Source organism: Tribolium castaneum, chromosome 4, assembly GCF_031307605.1.
Source record: "Tribolium castaneum strain GA2 chromosome 4, icTriCast1.1, whole genome shotgun sequence".
Taxonomy (NCBI): Eukaryota; Metazoa; Arthropoda; class Insecta; order Coleoptera; family Tenebrionidae; genus Tribolium; species Tribolium castaneum.
In genome coordinates, this window is record NC_087397.1 from 22,336,788 (window position 1) to 22,355,401 (window position 18,614).

The following is an 18,614-nucleotide window of genomic DNA, read 5'->3' on the forward strand; positions in this document are numbered from 1 at the left end:
AGAACATCAATTTTTATGGAGACTTTTCTTAACATCTTCTATATCTATCTCTTACCGTATTTAAAATAATCACAAAAAACAGAATTTAGGCTCATTATTTTTATATTTAATTAAGTAAATTTTTTTAAAATATGATAAAATCGTGTTATTAATTAAAAAAATGTCTTATTTGTTCACCATTTTTATTCAAAAAATTCAAAATTTGATGACAGGCTGACTGAGTTATTCTATATAATTCACTAAGTCATAATAAATTATATTTAAATATTACTGTTTTATTGCTTATTTGATAATAAACCCGCTAAACACTAAATAAAATATTGAAGTTTGACAATTGTTGACCATTTTACAAGGTCTACTTGTTTAACTTTGTAAATTACGAAGTAAAATCCGTTTTTTGTATTTTTTTTTTCAAAAACCGTAAGAGATAGGTATAAGATCTATTAATAGAAGCCACCATAAATATCAATATTTTTTCGATTGCCGTTAAGAAAATATAGTCGTTCTATTTGAAAAAATAGAAATAAAAGTAACAGCACTTTTTAGAAAAAATCATACTAGCCATGAATTTTGACAGTTGACCATTTCGAAACTTCTGAAAAACTTTTCAAACCTTCGGTTATCGAATGCAAAAGAAAGTATTCATTTATACCAAAAGGTTCAAAGGCCCTGATCTTAGATCTTTAACTCTCGCAAAAATAGATTTTAAGAAAAAAAATTAACATATGTATGTCAAAAACTATGACAGATAAGTACCAACAACTTCGATAAATTTTACTCAGCTTGAGAAAGTGAATTCAAATATGCAATAAAAATGTGTAGTTACTACTTAAAATTTTAAACTTGGCGCCAATTTTTTGTAGTCTCAAAAGCTCAGCTACTTGGAAAATAATTTAGTTGAACTCAAAATGGTCAATTTAGATTGTATACAAAGCTTTTTAGAGCTCTAGCTATATCAGAAGTTAAAAAATTTCTAATGTAGGCCCTAAAAGAACCACCTTGTATATGTTCACTAAAAGTTTTAAAAATTTGTTTGGCCTTTGTTGTTTTTTGTGATAAGTTAATTGTTGAATATTTTATTTGCTTTAAAATATCATCACGTGAATGTAAATTAAGCCCAAACAACTTTTTCTATATTTGTGTTTAAATTATCCTAACAAAAAAATTAAAGCCTTAAGTCAGTAAGTAAGTAAATAGTTTATTGTTTACAAATTTTACAAAGAAAATTTACTTTCGTCAATAATAAAATAAATACAATGTTAATAATCATTTCTAAAATAATTGAAATATTCTTCAAATCTAAAGAAAGCATTGGCCATTAATAAGTTTTTACCATATTTTTGAAAGATATTTGTCTAGCGATTTAATGTTTTTGGGCAAGATATTTGGCAAAATAGTTTTCTGAATTTCTAGTTTCTTTATAATCTCAAGAAATCATGAAGAGAGTTATTAAGGTGTTTGGTATAAAAATATGTTATTTGTTTACTATTGTTCTTCATTAAGATAAACTGACTCTGACTGACAATAGAAGAAACAGTCTGTAACATTTTTGATGTTGTAAAAATAGACAAATACTTTATGATTACTTTATAATAAGTATTTAAAAAATTTGACGTCCGATTTTTTTTCAACTTCAGTATTAGACTTATTTTTAATAGAAATACACATTGGTTTCATCTATTGGTAAAAAGACGTTGTAAACTAGTGTTATTATTATGTACAGTGATTTTTTTAAACAAGCCACCTGGTATTTATTGATTAACGGAAATTATGGTCTTAAAAAATTATTCTGTATAAAATTACACCTACACGAAAAAATACGTTTTATAATTATATTTTATACAATTTATTCTTAATGCTTTAGAAATTAGTAAACACTAATGTAATATTACGTTATAATCCATTTGTTATACTGTATATTATGTTGATTATTAGGTTGTAACCCTTAAAATTTAGTTATTTTTGATCATCAACAAGCTCATATTTTGTATGCATATAATGTTTGTATTCTTTAACATTTGCCTGCTAACAGGACGTAATATTCCATCTTCCTTCATCCTCTCATTTGACGTTAATCTTAATCAAATTTGACAGCATTCACGTGACACATCTAAACTAAGACCTAAAAAGGCTTTGACATCCACACATTTCCTATAATCCTGGATTTTCGAACAATATGTCCCTTAATATATTCAGTTTAAAAGCAATTTTCTACACATATTACCCCATTTCTATCGGATTATAGGAGCATATTGTTTAGCTATTGTGTACCTTTTTCCATTTTTGTTAGTACTTTCATACGGCCGTATCCCATTACACTCAACATTAGATTATTAGTGAAGCAGACGGCTCTGAAATGTATACAAAGGGTAAGTAAGGGTGGTTTTAACCTGAATTTAGATAAATGCGCAAAACAAAGAGTTTATTATTTTTTAAATGCGTTTTGTTAAATGAAATCCTTCACACCAAATATTAAAAAAATATAAAAGTGTGTTCTTTCAACAGATGAATATTTATTTGAGGATTTAGAAAATCGCCCTACAGGAGTCATGTGTGTTGATATCTTGTTAACATCATATGGTCGCCCCTTCTAGATGCTTATCCTCGTCAGATAAGCTCCTCCCATAAGTTATGATTAAAAGGCTTTGTTATGATTTGGCCAATAGGGTTCTTCTCAAAGGGGTTGATCCCTTTAGTAAAAGAGACACATTGGCAATTATTTCTAAACACGTCCGTTATAATAACATTTGAAATGTTACCGGCCAAATCAGCTCATATTTAATTGTGTTGCTATTGTGCTTGATAGATCTTTATGAATAAATATGAAGAAGGGTCTTAGAGGCACAATGCCAACCACAGCCTTATGATATCGTTGCGTTTTAATCGTTGGATCAATGAGAATTAAAGGCGGAAAAAATATGTGAATACACAATACCACAATGCGCCTCTTTTTATAAGACAATACGGCATGAATTTTAGACTTAAAAATTGAAAGTCAACACAATTTCGTCCTGAAACATTTAGAGGCAATAAGAACACAAAAGTGGTACAAATTTGGTACTGCTAGTAGTTCTGAATTTCAAGGGAGGAACAGAAAACATATCGTTCTATAATTTTTGCAACAAAGTTGCAAGAGCAATTAAATGAGAGTGTTTTAAAACGTATATCAGCTTCAATTATATTTAACAAAATGTATTGACAATTCTTGTAGCGGCAGACAAGCCCATTATTTTTCTCAGGGTTATTCAATTAAGACGCCCTCTCTGACCAGGTAAAAATGCTACACACAATACATTTTATAAAGCCAACTAGATTCTTGTTTCTTTGTTGTCATTAGTACAAATTTTGTAGTGTCAGACTGCAAATCGGTGCAAACAAAGTTGAAAAATAACTACTAATCGCAAAATATTTCAAAAATTCAGATTTTTTTTATTTAAAATGTATATGAGTTTTGAAATATGTGAACAAAAAATATTCAAATATTTCTACCAGAAACAAATTACAAACAGAAAACTCAACTTCACTCGTACTTAACCATAAAAATTAAATAAATTAAAGATTAAACTGAAAATGTAAACTAAACTTAAAAAGTATAAAGTCAAAAAAAAACAAATTTAAAAATGGTTTTAGAAAAGAGTAACTTTTCTAATTGAAGTTTAGTTGTAGAAAATTGCACACTTAAACTGATTTTTCTCATTAATGACGTGTTTTTTATATCGGCTTCGTCTATATCTAAAATAGAATAAATTCACTTTTTCGTTCTCGTTGCACAAATGGCTATTTTGTTATATCTCAACAAATACTGTATTTTTTTACAAGCTGCTCAAAAACTGACGCACCAACTCAGTGGTACGTTGTTGAGAAGCATGTGTAGATCGCGGAAAAAATATTGAAAAAATTCCTAAAGTTGTATTTTAAAAAATCTGGAACTACAAACTTATTTTGCTAACTTCCCTAACAAATAGATGAAGAATTATTTTTAAATTTACTATGAAACTTAAGCAGTTTTTTTATTTGAAAAAATTAAATTTCATCCAAAAATCACAATGTGTAGATGTGCCAACACTGGAAACTATTTCCTAGGAAACCGTTTCAAAAATATTTTTTTTATTGTTGATTAAATTCTACTGCTATCAGACTGTTAGTCAACGTTGCCACATATCATTTATTTAGAATTCGTTATTTATCAATAACTTTAATACAAAATTTTTTTTACTATTTCTACCTTTATGTGTAAGCAATTCTCTACCACACTTCATTGAGTTTTTTGAGTTTTTTTGAGTTATTGAGCACCCGATATTATTCATCTATGTATGTGAATTTATTAGCATTTCTTCATTTCAATTTTTAGGCAAGGTTTTAATTAGTTATAAGTATTAAAATAAAAATTAATCCAAATTTTATTATTTTTGAGCCATTAAAAAACGAGAGTACAAATATTTTAAAAGAAAAAACAATACGATACTTAATAGAAAACGGTGAATTCTCTCAGGTCCGGTAAGGTCAATGATTATACAAGGTGTGTTAAAATGATTTTCATATAGTCGTTTGTAAGTTTTTCATGTAAATTCTGAAATGCCGTTTTGTAGAAAAAATACTGCCATTCGACATTTATCAACTCTTCAATTTGACAATAAGCTTGGATAATAATAACTTTTTTCTTGGTCAGTGTAATATTTTAGTTACTTTTTAACGAAATTTTTAAATGTAATTAACAAATTGTGAATCTCACAACTGACAGTTTGGATATTATTGACTGCGAATTTTTTTATATGTAAACTAAGCTCAAAATTAATTATAGATGAAAATCATTTAAACACACCTTGTATCACTTTTCAGTTGCAGTAAATATGTGCTTTTAGCAGACTCACCTATTCTATAGAGAATCGACGAGGAGATATCAATGATATCATTACTTTTAAATCCTTTAATTATTAACAATATAGTCAAAAACCTAAAACCCAAATTTAATTTAGTAATCTCAAGAAATTAAGTTAAACCTAGCCAATTTTTTAAAATTTACAATTTGTGGTTCAGTGTTAAAGTAAAAGTTCTTTCATTAGCCAAATGCAGGTTTCTGATATTTTGAGATTTTAAACTGTGTGTACGCTTTTTACAAATTTGTTAACATATCGTTTGAATTTATAGGATTTTTGAGTTTATTCAAAATCTATTTCTGGTTTTAGTATTTCGTAATATTAATGTGAATAGTTTTTTAGTTTCAATATTTTTTTCACATTTTAATTTTATTAATCCATCGGCATTTCAGGAAATCATTTTAAAACAATAACAACATATTGTACGTTTGCTTCTAACAAAACAGTATAAAACATAATGCTGATTTTAATGCAATTTCGTCGTCGCGTCGTTCATAAATGTTTCCGGAAGTTTATTTAATTAATATGTCAATAAATCCAAAAAAAAGGGTGAGTCAATAGTGGGTTATTTCTGACTTTCAATAAATATGCAACCAATAATATCGATTTCAGCTGACCAGATCGGCAATCTTTTAAAGAATTATATTTAATACAAGATTACATTTCTGGGTTCTGGGTAGTGCCAAGTTTGTCTTGACAGTTTTGCCAAAATTTTATTATGAATTATTATTATTTAAAAGATAAAAAACCAGTGTTTTTAAAAGTCAAACCAAGTATCTAAGTGGTATATGCAATTAGTATTTTTAGTTGCATCTTAGGACATACCGAACGTAACCCACTATTGACTCAACCTGTAGATATGTAAAAAAATTAAAATAATGAAGATTCTATCTAGGGTTCAATACACCCTAAAAGCATTTTGGAGGCTTCTTAACTTAAAAATTTGAATAAATTCGTTCTAAAATATTCTTGCCACAATTTGGATTTTTTCCATTTTTATATTTAAATGATTTCAACAATATTTTGTTTACCAGCAAAAAAAATAAAATTTATTTTTCTGAACAGATTAATTGACAGCTCCTGTTGCTATGGCATTTTTTAATTAAAAATCACAACGTCCAATAATTTGAATTTGAAATTAAAGCTGTAGTGGATAGAAAACACAAGATCACGAACTATTTGATTTAAAAACATGAGTTTCTCATTGTTTTGAAGCGCTTTTATTCATCACAAACTAAATACAGAGTGTTTCAGATTTGTAACTTTTGTATTAAAAAAAAGTATGCTGAACTATATACCGGGTGTATAAGAAATACGTGTGTTAAGTTTACCACGTAATAAAAGTCATCAAGTACAACAACTTTTCTTTTGCAAAATTCTTATTTATTATTTTCATTAACGCTACTCGTTTTTGAAATTGAATTCGTGCTTTATGACTGGTCTTATGAGATTTGTTTTTTAATATACTATTCTAATTATTTGCTATAATTTAGTCATACTTGGACACATGTTAAAATTAGAAGTACATTAGTTATCAAAAGGTGCAAAAAAATGATACAGGGTACGATTTAAAACAAAGAGTTGACTTTCACCGTTTTGACAAATGTCATCACAAAGCTGAATTTAAAAAAATGTTTATTACATTTTTACAAAAATAAAAAAGTTTTAATGGTGTAAATACCACACTGAAACACCCGCTATACAGATTCGTAATGATTTTTACACAGAAATACCTAATGTTTGAAAAAAAAGTAAGTTTCTAAACTTTACTGGGAGAATCATATAAAACAAAAATACAGTTAGGCTGAATCACACTGTAATTTAAATTTTTGACTATTTTTTCTTTCCAAATAAGGAACTCAAAATAACTATACTTTTCTATTTAACATACAGGGTGACCCAGGGATGCGTAATCGGTCTATATTTTTTTAACTATTTGAAATATTGCCATGCCGTTTTTATTACCTAGTAAAGCGACTTAAAGTCCACAAACTAAAATGATTTTTATTATACACAGGGTGTTGTAGACAAGGTATATATTTTTGCAAAATTATATTTTACGTAAAAAAATAATCTAACTTTATATAATCTATTATGATTCTATTTCTTTTCGTTTCGGAATTATTCAACTTTTTATTATAAAAAAGACCAATTTTTTAAAAATCACTGCGAAGTCGCCTATAAATATTTTTCGGCAAATTTGCAACAGGAAAATTCAGCATACCTTGTAGTTTTAGTAAGTAGTTGACTTTTACTTGAAGTACGGAAATAATGTACAGGTTGTGCCAAATAGCACTACAATTTTTTTTTTAAATGAAACACCATGTTTTCTTTATACGTCCCGACAGCATTTTTCGTAAGCTTTTTAAAGATATATGGTTTGTATAGCAAATGTAGAATATTTTTTAGTGTTCAAAAAAATAAAACATCATTTTTTATTAATTTTATTAATACAGTTCTTGATGAGTAAAACTCATTTATGTATCAATTAATAATTAGATTATTTATGTAATTAGTCACATTAGTACATACCAAAAACTTAATTATCATTTGACTAGCAGATTCTAGACTAACAAATTTTCTTGTAATATTTTTTTTTTGAAAAATCTCAAAAAACATTTTAAATTTGCTATGCAAACCCCAAATAATTAAAAAGCTTATAAAAATTCTATCAATACATAAAAAAATTCATGGTGTTCCAATTAAAAAAAATTTATTATTCAACTTTTTGCGTTTTGGCACACCCTGTATATTATCTGCGTGTTTTAACTAAAAGTCCACTATTTGCTAAAATGACAAAGTAAATATATATATATATATATATATATATATATATATATATATTTAAAAAAATCACTGCGACATCGCTTATTGTATAATCGAATTATTGTGGTCGTGTTTGTACCAAACGGTTAATTGGTACTTTGCTTAATGACTTGCTTTGATTAGATTGCGGGTTACTTAATAGCTGAAATACTCTTTATGTTGTAACCCCATAGCTAAATCACATATTCATAAAACACCAAAAGAATAAAAATACCCTCCAATAACCTAATAAACATTTATTCTTTCAAACAACAATTGATAATGTAGATGAACTGGAAAAATGCTATAAATACATCCTGTGATTTTGACAATATTAAGCGTGTAGGTTGCGTATGTTGTCATATTTTTTTATCTACAGAGTGACATTATGCGACTTAAAGTCCACAAACTAAAAATACTGTCATTATTATTATTTTTTTACCGGGTGGTGAACCAGTTATATTTTTTTAAATAGAACAGCTTGTATATTTGTGCATAATTAGATTTTTCGCAAAACAGTATTGTAACTTTATATATCGGATGATTCAAAAATATGTGGCATAATTTTAACCACGAATACCCCTCTAAAAATGAAAATAGATAGGATAGTATTTACTGACCCACCTCAAAAAATTGAAAAATTACAATTTTTCAGAAATTGGTTTGGAAAAATGGTTTTTTGAAAATATTTTTGTTACCGTTCATGCGATTATTATGAAATTTTGCATGCCAAGAGACACAAAGACGCTCTTTGGTATGGTGTAAATGGAAATCTTGTAAAAGCTATACATTTTCGGTGACAAGGGGGCCCTTCTAGTTTTTAGGTGATAACTCAATTTTTCGGCCTATAAACACTTATTTTTGATACCAAAAATCAAAAGCCCAATTATTTTTTAATAAAAAAGGTACTCTTGCTTCATGTCGTCAAACTGTACCGTTCTCTAGTTATTTGGGATTAAACTAAACTCTACACTGCACTGCAGAATAGAAAAGTATAAATTTTGAGCGTACCATTACCTTGGAAACAGTTCACTACGAATGACACAGCTGTCATTGCTGTCAATTTCATTTAATCCAAAGCAGGGTTAGTCAAGCGGCATAGGAGAAACGGTTTATTAAATCATACTATCAACATGCGGCGCCACGTGCGTTATCCATGCAGATTTCTGTAAATTTGGTGTACGTGGCACGGTCGTTAACAGAAACTACTCATGCCATCTTTTGGTAGTGTGATTTCAAATTAAATCCACGAATTTATCCAAAAATCCAAAATATTAAGCAACCTTTGGCGCGCAATGTCACACCACATTCAACGGTGTCAAAAAGTTTTTTCAATTTTAAATGTTTTAATTTCCAATTTGAATTATTCTGCTAGGTGTTGTGTTCGTGGTTTTCTTTTTTATTCTTATTTGGATTCGTTTGTTGGTGTTATCTACTCCTAAAGTAATCTCAAAAACATTTAAGTTTTGAACTTTTGAAGGCTAAAATTTGGTAAGTCGGGATTTTTTTGCCACCAAAAATACTATGTAAAACATATCTCCAGCTCTGGTGTGGACCTATTAGACACTTAAAAGGCAACCTACAACGTTTATTAAACAACTTCTGGCTGGCTGGAACACATGATTCTGGAAACAGTGCAACTCTTTACTTGTGAGAGCTATCCAGAAACAAATCGACTTGGGCACCAAAAATAACTTCGAGAATTTAAACCAAAATATCATTTTTTGAGTGGACATCTATGATGGACACCGTTTAAGACTTCTACCTTGCACATAATGTCTTTTATTTAATACACGCGTTTATTCATTCATTTGTACAAAAGCCACAAAAACGTATATTAACTCCCTCCTTTTTTCCGTTAAGTTTCAAGGAAAGTTAGAACTGCTGAATCCACCAAAGTGGAGTCCTTACATTAAAATCAGAAAAACCTCTTACTCATAATAAGTTCATATAAGTAAATTTATTGTAAAGTCATCTACGTGAGTCTACTACCAACACGAAAACATACAAGAAATGTTTGCACAAACTATTAAAAACACTACTTTTCTGTGAAAATTGAATTGGGCACATGTCTAAAACTCCAATAGTACCTTATTAGAGTCCGTATTTACTTATTTAGTTCTTTAATTTTTTTCCAAGTTACAAAATAATGTTAAATAACCGTTTTTTGAGGGTGAGGAAGTCGCCAAATTAATATGTGGAAGCCAAACACGACATTTGTTCCTTATAATTGATGTTTTCATAATTTGTGAAATTAATTCATTAATAAATTATTTTCATTCATTGTATTTATTTTTTCTTTATATTTATAATACTAACAAAATTTTGCAATTAAACACATTTAACCGATTTTCAATAAAATCGGCTATGTGTGTTTAAAATGTAAAAAAATTATAATATTAAATTAATTGTATAAATAATAAAATATTTAAATTTGCCGCCAATTTTAGTTCCTCATACTACCAAGATATGGCGCTATTATCGAAATTTTGACGACCAGTGAATTACGTGTTACTTGATTTTCTATAACTACTATATTCTATGAATCCAAAGTAAATTTTGATTATTTCTTGATGATAATAATTAAAGACACGATTATGTGTTGGAAGAAATAATGCATGAGCTAGTGATAGCCATCCCGGCATCACAACTTGATCTGAGACTACACCACAAGGTGTTCACACTGTAAAACGATTTTCCCTCCAAATTGCTGGTTTTATCAATACTTCACTACTTGCATTATAAAACTATAATCCAAATGAAGAATTAAAACGATTAGAGACCAAGAACACAACCTCAACTGTAACAAATCACAAAATAAAATCTTATCAACTATTTGTAATGCCATTGTTGCAATTTTTCTTTAATATGAAGTTAATTTGATCCACAAAAGAATAACGCACGGCTTAATGTTTATTTACATTTTTGAAAATTACAAGAGCTTCGACAACAATGAGCACAAAAGCAACAAATGCCGCCAGCGTGCTAATTGGCGCCAGTGCTATTTTTCATAAGCGCGAATATCAAAGAAAATATGAATGATGAAGTCAATGTTTTTTTATTAAACAACAATAATAATCTGGATTTTTTTTTCTTGACTTAACCAGTATGGGGTGATCAGGGCATCATTTCCAAATACTAAAAGAATTTTTTAATCGTTATGACTTTATGATTTTTTTTCGCGCTTACGAAAAATAGCACAGGCGCCAGCTAGCGCGCTAGCGGCATTTGTTGCTTTCATGCTTATTGTTGTTGAAGTTCTTGTAATTTTTAAAAATGTAAATAAATGTTAAACCGTGCGTTATTCTTTGCAGGTTTCAACAACCTGTGGATTAAATTAACTTCCTATTAAAGAAAAATTGCAATAATGGTACTATAAATGGTTGATAAGATTTTATTTTGTGATTTGTTACAGTTGAGGTTATGTTCTTGGTCTCTGATCGTTTTAATCCTTCATTTGGTTTATAGATAGTTTTATAATGCAAGTATTGAAATATCGATAAAAACAGCGATTTGGAGGGAAAATCGTTTTCTGGTGGTGTGGCATCAGATCAAGTTGTGATGCCGGGACGGCTACCGCTAGCTCATGCAATATTTCTTCCAACACATAATCGTGTCTTTAACTATTATCATCAAGAAATAATCAAATTTTACTTTAGATTAAATGAAATTGACATCAAATGTGACAGCAATGACAGCTGTGTCATTCTTAGTCGACAGTTTCCAAGGTAATGGTATGCTCAAAATTTATACTTTTTTATTCTGCACTGCGGTGTAGAGTTTAGTTTAATCCCAAATAACTCGAAAACGGTACATTTTGGCGATATGAAGCAAGAGTTCCTTTTTTATTAAAAAATAATTGAGCTTTTGATTTTTGGTATCAAAAATACGTGTTTATAGGCCGAAAAATTGAGTTATCACCTAAAAACTAGAAGGGCCCCCTTGTCACCGAAAATGTATAGCTTTTACAAGATTTCCATTTACACCATACCAAAGAGCGTCTTTGTGTCTCTTGGCATGCAAAATTTCATAATAATCGCATGAACGGTAACAAAAATATTTTCAAAACACCATTTTTCCAAACCAATTTCTGAAAAATTGTAATTTTTCAATTTTTTGAGGTGGGTCAGTAAATACTATCCTATCTATTTTCATTTTTAGAGGGGTATTCGTGGTTAAAATTATGCCACATATTTTTGAATCATCCGATATATAAAGTTACAATACTGTTTTGCGAAAAATCTAATTATGCACAAATATACAAGCTGTTCTATTTAAAAAAATATAACTGGTTCACCACCCGGTAAAAAAATAATAATAATGACAGTATTTTTAGTTTGTGGACTTTAAGTCGCATAATGTCACTCTGTAGATAAAAAAATATGACAACATACGCAACCTACACGCTTAATATTGTCAAAATCACAGGATGTATTTATAGCATTTTTCCAGTTCATCTACATTATCAATTGTTGTTTGAAAGAATAAATGTTTATTAGGTTATTGGAGGGTATTTTTATTCTTTTGGTGTTTTATGAATATGTGATTTAGCTATGGGGTTACAACATAAAGAGTATTTCAGCTATTAAGTAACCCGCAATCTAATCAAAGCAAGTCATTAAGCAAAGTACCAATTAACCGTTTGGTACAAACACGACCACAATAATTCGTACATTCAATTCATTTAATTACACAAATTGCCAATTCACACCGTATGTTTCACACAGTGGCCCTTTCAACATGCACCAGACACACTACGAGCAATTCCATTGATTGTGAAATGATAAATAACCAACCGACGAATCTCACAAGTCACGGCCACGGCCGGCTTCTGCAGCAGGGGTGTGAAGCTAATACTGACGTAATTGTTCTCAACATTCGGAAGGCTTGAAGCACGTGCCGTTTACTTCCTGCTTTGACCGAATAACATCCGAAAAGTCAGTCCCTGATCGAAACGCAATTCCAATTCCGCAGGTCACGTGGCCGTGAAATCACCAACAGCCACCGGATGCGATAATTCAAAATACTGTTAAAACTTTCTAATTGGGAATAGAATGTTTTGTCAATAAAACTTAATTTATTAGGAAGAGGACAGACGAGCTTTTATTCGTGACGAATCTATTTAGGCAAACACGAGGCTTTTAATTTCCTTTCATACAACTAGGGGGATTAGAACTCGTCTAAAAATTGGATACACCTAAAATATTAAGCTATTGAAAACAAAATAACAACAAAAACGGAATCTCCTCGCATTATCATTAAAATCAAAACATAAACTGTTGATATAAGTCAAGTCTTGCAGAATAACATCAACAATCTCCTCCAGTGGTGCGAAGCTAATAGGCTAAACCTAAATATATCTAAATGCTTTATTATGTCTTACACAAATAGGAAAATTCCGATCATGTATAGTTATAAGGTTAGTGGTCACATTTTACAAAGAACAGACACATTTAAAGATCTAGGAGTTACCTTTGATAACAAACTTTTATTTGTGAATCATATTACAAATATTGTTAATAGCGCGTATAAAACTTTAGGATTTATTTATCGCAACTGTAGAGAGTTTACTAATTTAAGAGCCTTTAAAGTCTTATTTTTTGCCCTTGTGCGCTCCAAGTTAGAATATTGTGCAATTATTTGGTCACCTATATATGCCACATACATAAATAGTATTGAATCAGTCCAAAGAAAATTTTTGAAACTGCTATGGTATATTTCTTTTAAAAATTACCCCGATAGGGGATGTGACCAACTAGTGCTTTTAAGGACATTTAATATCAATTCTCTAGAAGTTAGGAGAATTATCTCAAGTATTGCATTTTTACATAAATTACTAAATAACAAGATTGACTGTATTGCTCTTGTTAATAAGATAATTTTTCTGGTTCCTAGAATTAACTCTCGGCATCCGATGACTTTTTACAGTTGCAGTTGTAATACGAATGTTCTATTAAAGTCACCTTTATATGTAATGTGTAGTAGTTTTAACAAAATTAGCAGTAGTTGTGATATTCATTTTCATTCATTTAATTACATTAAAAATCATATAATTAGTTACTTTAGTGGCTAGGTAAAATTTAATTTTAGTTCTTGTTTCTTAATTTATTATTATAGTATTATTATTAGTTTGTTTTAGTTTATTTAAATTATTAGTTTTTGCATGCAGCACGATTATTAAGTTTAAGTTTATTTTCTGTAATTGGGTGTTTCACCTGTTGAAAATAAATATTATTATTATTATTATTATTATTATTATTATTATTATTATTATTATATAAGAAACAATATTTTTTGCAAAGACTTAATATTGATTAATGATGTAAAATAAAAAAAATCCTTAAAAAAACTCACGTGCATGAATAAAATATTTCATAAAATATTTAAGGCTGGTTTACAAAACATTTTAATCGCAATTTATTTTAAATTTTACTTTGCTAATGCATTTGTCAATGCAAAATATCGTAAATATCAATTTATTTGGAATTAGTTTAATTTTGAATTAAATTTTTATTTTGCTTTCTGTAAACCGGATTAATAGCAAACCTAATCATGAAGTACTATAGTAAAAAATACTTTTAGTAGACTCACCTTGTATAAGAAAACGCAAATTTTTTACTCAAGAAGCATTTTTCAATTAATGAAATGATTAATCACGCTATGGTCCACATCTGAAATTCGATTATGGCAAGCTAGATTTTTTAGTTTAAAAATTTTATTCTAAAATGTGTTTTAAACTTAAAAAAGGCAAAACAAAACAAATAGGCGTTTTTTGCCTTTTTTTTTTGACAAACGTTTTTAACAAAATTATGTGTCAAACATAACAGTGTGAAATCATAACAAAGTTATCTAAAATTTATTACTTAATTTGTTTTTTTAGCGAAATTACGCAAAAGAATTGAATTTTTAGTTTAATTTTAACGTAATTTTTTAAAAAAGTTGATTGAACACAGCGTGCTCAAAAACTAGCGCACCAACTCAATGGTGTGTGGTAGAGAACTGGTTACATATAAAGGTAAAAATAGTAAAAAAATTATTTGTATTAAAGTTATTGATAAATAACGGATTTTAGATAAATGATATGTGGCAACGTTGTCTAACAGTCATGATCGCAATAGAATTTGATGTGACGGGCCAAAAGGCCCTTGTTTATTTCAAAATTAGGCAATACTCAAATGTCGCAATTGTTCCGTATTTGCGTCAATTAGATTAAAAAGGGAGCAATTGCCAGAAAAAAAAAACAAAACTATAAATTACTGATAAAAATTTAAACACATTAAGAAAATTTCCAAAATTATTACATAAAACAAAGATAGTCGCTCGTCATCGTGGATAATTTCACCAAAATATCGCAATAGGTTAGGACTAGTTCATGGAATTTTGTTAGATCCGGAAAACAGAGTCATAAATTAGTAAATTGATAACAAAAGCTGGTCAAAATTTGGATATAAAAGCTGACCGACAAAACAAGTGGCGAATAATTCAGACGTATTACTTCTGAATGCATAGTCGCTAATTTCAAGTGAATAAAATCACTATAAGTGACGATTTGTGAAGTTTTACTTCTGAGTGTTGAGACTTGTGCAATTGGTACTACCAGTTCCTCTTGGAAAATGAGCTGTAAGTGTTATTTTTCTTAAATCCGATCGTTTCAACAAAATGATTAATCACCTATTATTTCGGTTATTAACGTACAATTATGAAAGAAAATCAATCACCAACTAATAACCTTAAGATTTATTAGACAAATGACCGGGATGAACTCAAATTTTGTAAGGAAATATACCGTGTAAAGATTGACACGCTTTTCGAACATCTTATCTAAATTACGTGATTTCAAGCCGCCTTCAAAATTAATTGAAATTATGGTTTTGCTCTTTTTAACCTATTTTTAACCTTTGACTATTCTCTCAAGAGATTACCGAAAATTGTGACACTACTGATACCACTCTCCTCCAGAAAAACTCTAATTAATTGTTTCATTTTATTTGTTAAATAATTTTCCTAACTTTGTAACAAATGTTAATCCATGCAGAATCACCACAATGACTTTTGTTCGGATTTCTTTACCTGTATCTTATAAGGTTTTCTAATCATTTAAAGCTGTAATTATTGTTTAACCTCAGATATTTTCTTTTATACATTATACTCTTTTATTTAAAAATTAACAATGTCTTCAATTGACTGCATTCCCATTCCTGAACATAATTGTTTCCGCAACATAGCCGGAAATCCTACGTTCAAATAAATTTATTCGCTCTGTAGTGGGAAAACTGCTCGGGCCTTTTTGAAATTCAAAATGGAAAAATAAATACAAACTGAAAAACTCAAAAACCCGCCACATTGAGCAACAATAAAAATAAATTATTTTTGAAACAGATTCCTAGGAAATAATTCCCAGTGTTGGCACATTTACACATTGTGATATTTTGGATAAATTTTAATTTTTTTAAATTAAAAAAACTGCAAAAACCTAATAAATTTAAAATTTAAAAATAATTATTCATCGTTTTGTTACGGAACGATTACCTGGTATGAAACATAAAAATATAAAAAAATAATAAAAACTAAAGAAGTTAGCACAATAAGTTTGTGGCTCCAGATTTTTTAAAATATGACTTTAGAAATTTTTTCAACATTTTTCCCGTAATCTGCACTTGCTTTTCAATAACGTACCACTGAGTTGGTGCGCCAGTTTTTGAGCACCCTGTATAATATGTTAATACAATAAAGAAGATATTATTTTCTTTATTTTAGTTTTAGTGATTTTTCGTTCTGTGTAGAATCAAATTTTAGTTCAACAAACACTTTAACCTTTAAAAAAGTGTATCATAAGATCATAACACTATCTTCGATGCAATTCCACATTTTTTCTATTTTTTTGACACAATTATTTAAAATAATTACGTTTAATTCAAGTTTTTTCTAAATAATACGTAACTGAGTTTCTTATTTGCTTTTAACAGCGCGGGAAAAACAATAAACAATTGTTTTACGTAGTTGAAATTTGTCAGAATTTTTAAACAATTACGTATTTGGTCAAAAATCCAATTTTAGGTCAAGTCAGGTCAGGTCAGGTCAGGTTTAAATTTGAAAAATATGTAGTTTAGTTATTTTTTTTTGTCAAGTTTTACTGAGTTTTTACGAAAAAACTATGTTTTAAGTTAAATTTAGCCAGAATTAATAAAAAAATTAAGTTTTTGGTTAAAAATTCACTAATGCGTTAAACAATATTAGGAAATCAGGTCAGGTGAGGTCAGGTTAGGTTAGTAAATATGTAATTGTCTATCTAATTAATTTGTTTTTCTGTCAAGTTTTAACAGGTTTTTACGAAAAAATTAAGTTCTCCGTAAAATTTTACCAGAATTTTTGAAATAATCAAGTTTTTGTTTGTAAATCCACTTAGGGTCGTTTTACAGAAAGCGAAATAAAAATTTAATTCAAAATTAAACTAATTCGACTTAAGCTGCCATTTAAAATGCATTGACAAATGTCAAATTAATCGCGATTAAAATTTAATTGCAATTAAAATGTTCTGTAAACCGGCTTTTAGGGTCGGTTTATAGAAGCGTCATTAAGTTAATCTGCAATTAAATGCATAATTATCTGATCACATGACCAAATTGAACCAATTTGATTGGTTCATTCGTATTGTTAACTTTTAACAACGAATTAAATTTTAACAAAGCTTTCTATAAACCGGATCTAAACAGTATAAAGCTATCAGGTGAAAAAACTTAACTTACCTTAAAAAAGTGCTTCATTTGTTGAAAAGTTACACCATTTTCCACAGTGTGGCATTTTTAGGCTCATTTTTGACCCAATTTTTTGAAATAATTAAGTTACTATTTGAAAATGTGCTGAAAAGTGATAAACAGATGAAGAACAAACTGTTATTTAGTTTAATTTGTTAATTTTTTTGTAGTTAAAAAAAATTTACTTTAGCGTATTATTACATTTAGAAAAAATGCTTTTTTTAAAAATATTGAATTAAATTTTTTGTCATAAAAAATCAAGTTAGCCTTGTATCCTGAGAACAAAAGGAAATAAAAATTTGAGAAACATCTGAAACGATAGAGTTTATATATTCTTAAGCATACACTAAATATATTTTATATTTTATATTTTATATTTTATATTTTATATTTTATATTTTATATTTTATATTTTATATTTTATATTTTATATTTTATATTTTATATTTTATATTTTATATTTTATATTTTATATTTTATATTTTATATTTTATATTTTATATTTTATATTTTATATTTTATATTTTATATTTTATATTTTATATTTTATATTTTATATTTTATATTTTATATTTTATATTTTATATTTTATATTTTATATTTTATATTTTATATTTTATATTTTATATTTTATATTTTATATTTTATATTTTATATTTTATATTTTATATTTTATATTTTATATTTTATATTTTATATTTTATATTTTATATTTTATATTTTATATTTTATATTTTATATTTTATATTTTATATTTTATATTTTATATTTTATATTTTATATTTTATATTTTATATTTTATATTTTATATTTTATATTTTATATTTTATATTTTATATTTTATATTTTATATTTTATATTTTATATTTTATATTTTATATTTTATATTTTATATTTTATATTTTATATTTTATATTTTATATTTTATATTTTATATTTTATATTTTATATTTTATATTTTATATTTTATATTTTATATTTTATATTTTATATTTTATATTTTATATTTTATATTATTTTATATTTTATATTATATTTTTATATTTTTTTGAGTGTGGAAAAGTGCAATTTTAGAAAAAGTTGCACTTTTTCATACTCAAGTAATTATAAAATAAGTATAAACATTTCTTATCGCATTTTACAAACAAAATAATAAAAACTGTATACTTTTCCCATT

General features: G+C 27.5%; 1 long non-coding RNA gene across 1 annotated transcript; it reads left to right on the top strand.

Annotated features, from left to right (window-relative positions):
- The first annotated feature begins 10,480 nt into the window (after positions 1–10,480).
- On the top strand, positions 10,481–13,846 carry LOC135265980 (uncharacterized). The gene is made up of 3 exons (XR_010333891.1): positions 10,481–11,096; positions 11,151–11,410; positions 12,410–13,846. It is a non-coding gene; the product is annotated as an uncharacterized LOC135265980 (long non-coding RNA).
- The last annotated feature ends 4,768 nt before the right edge of the window (positions 13,847–18,614 follow it).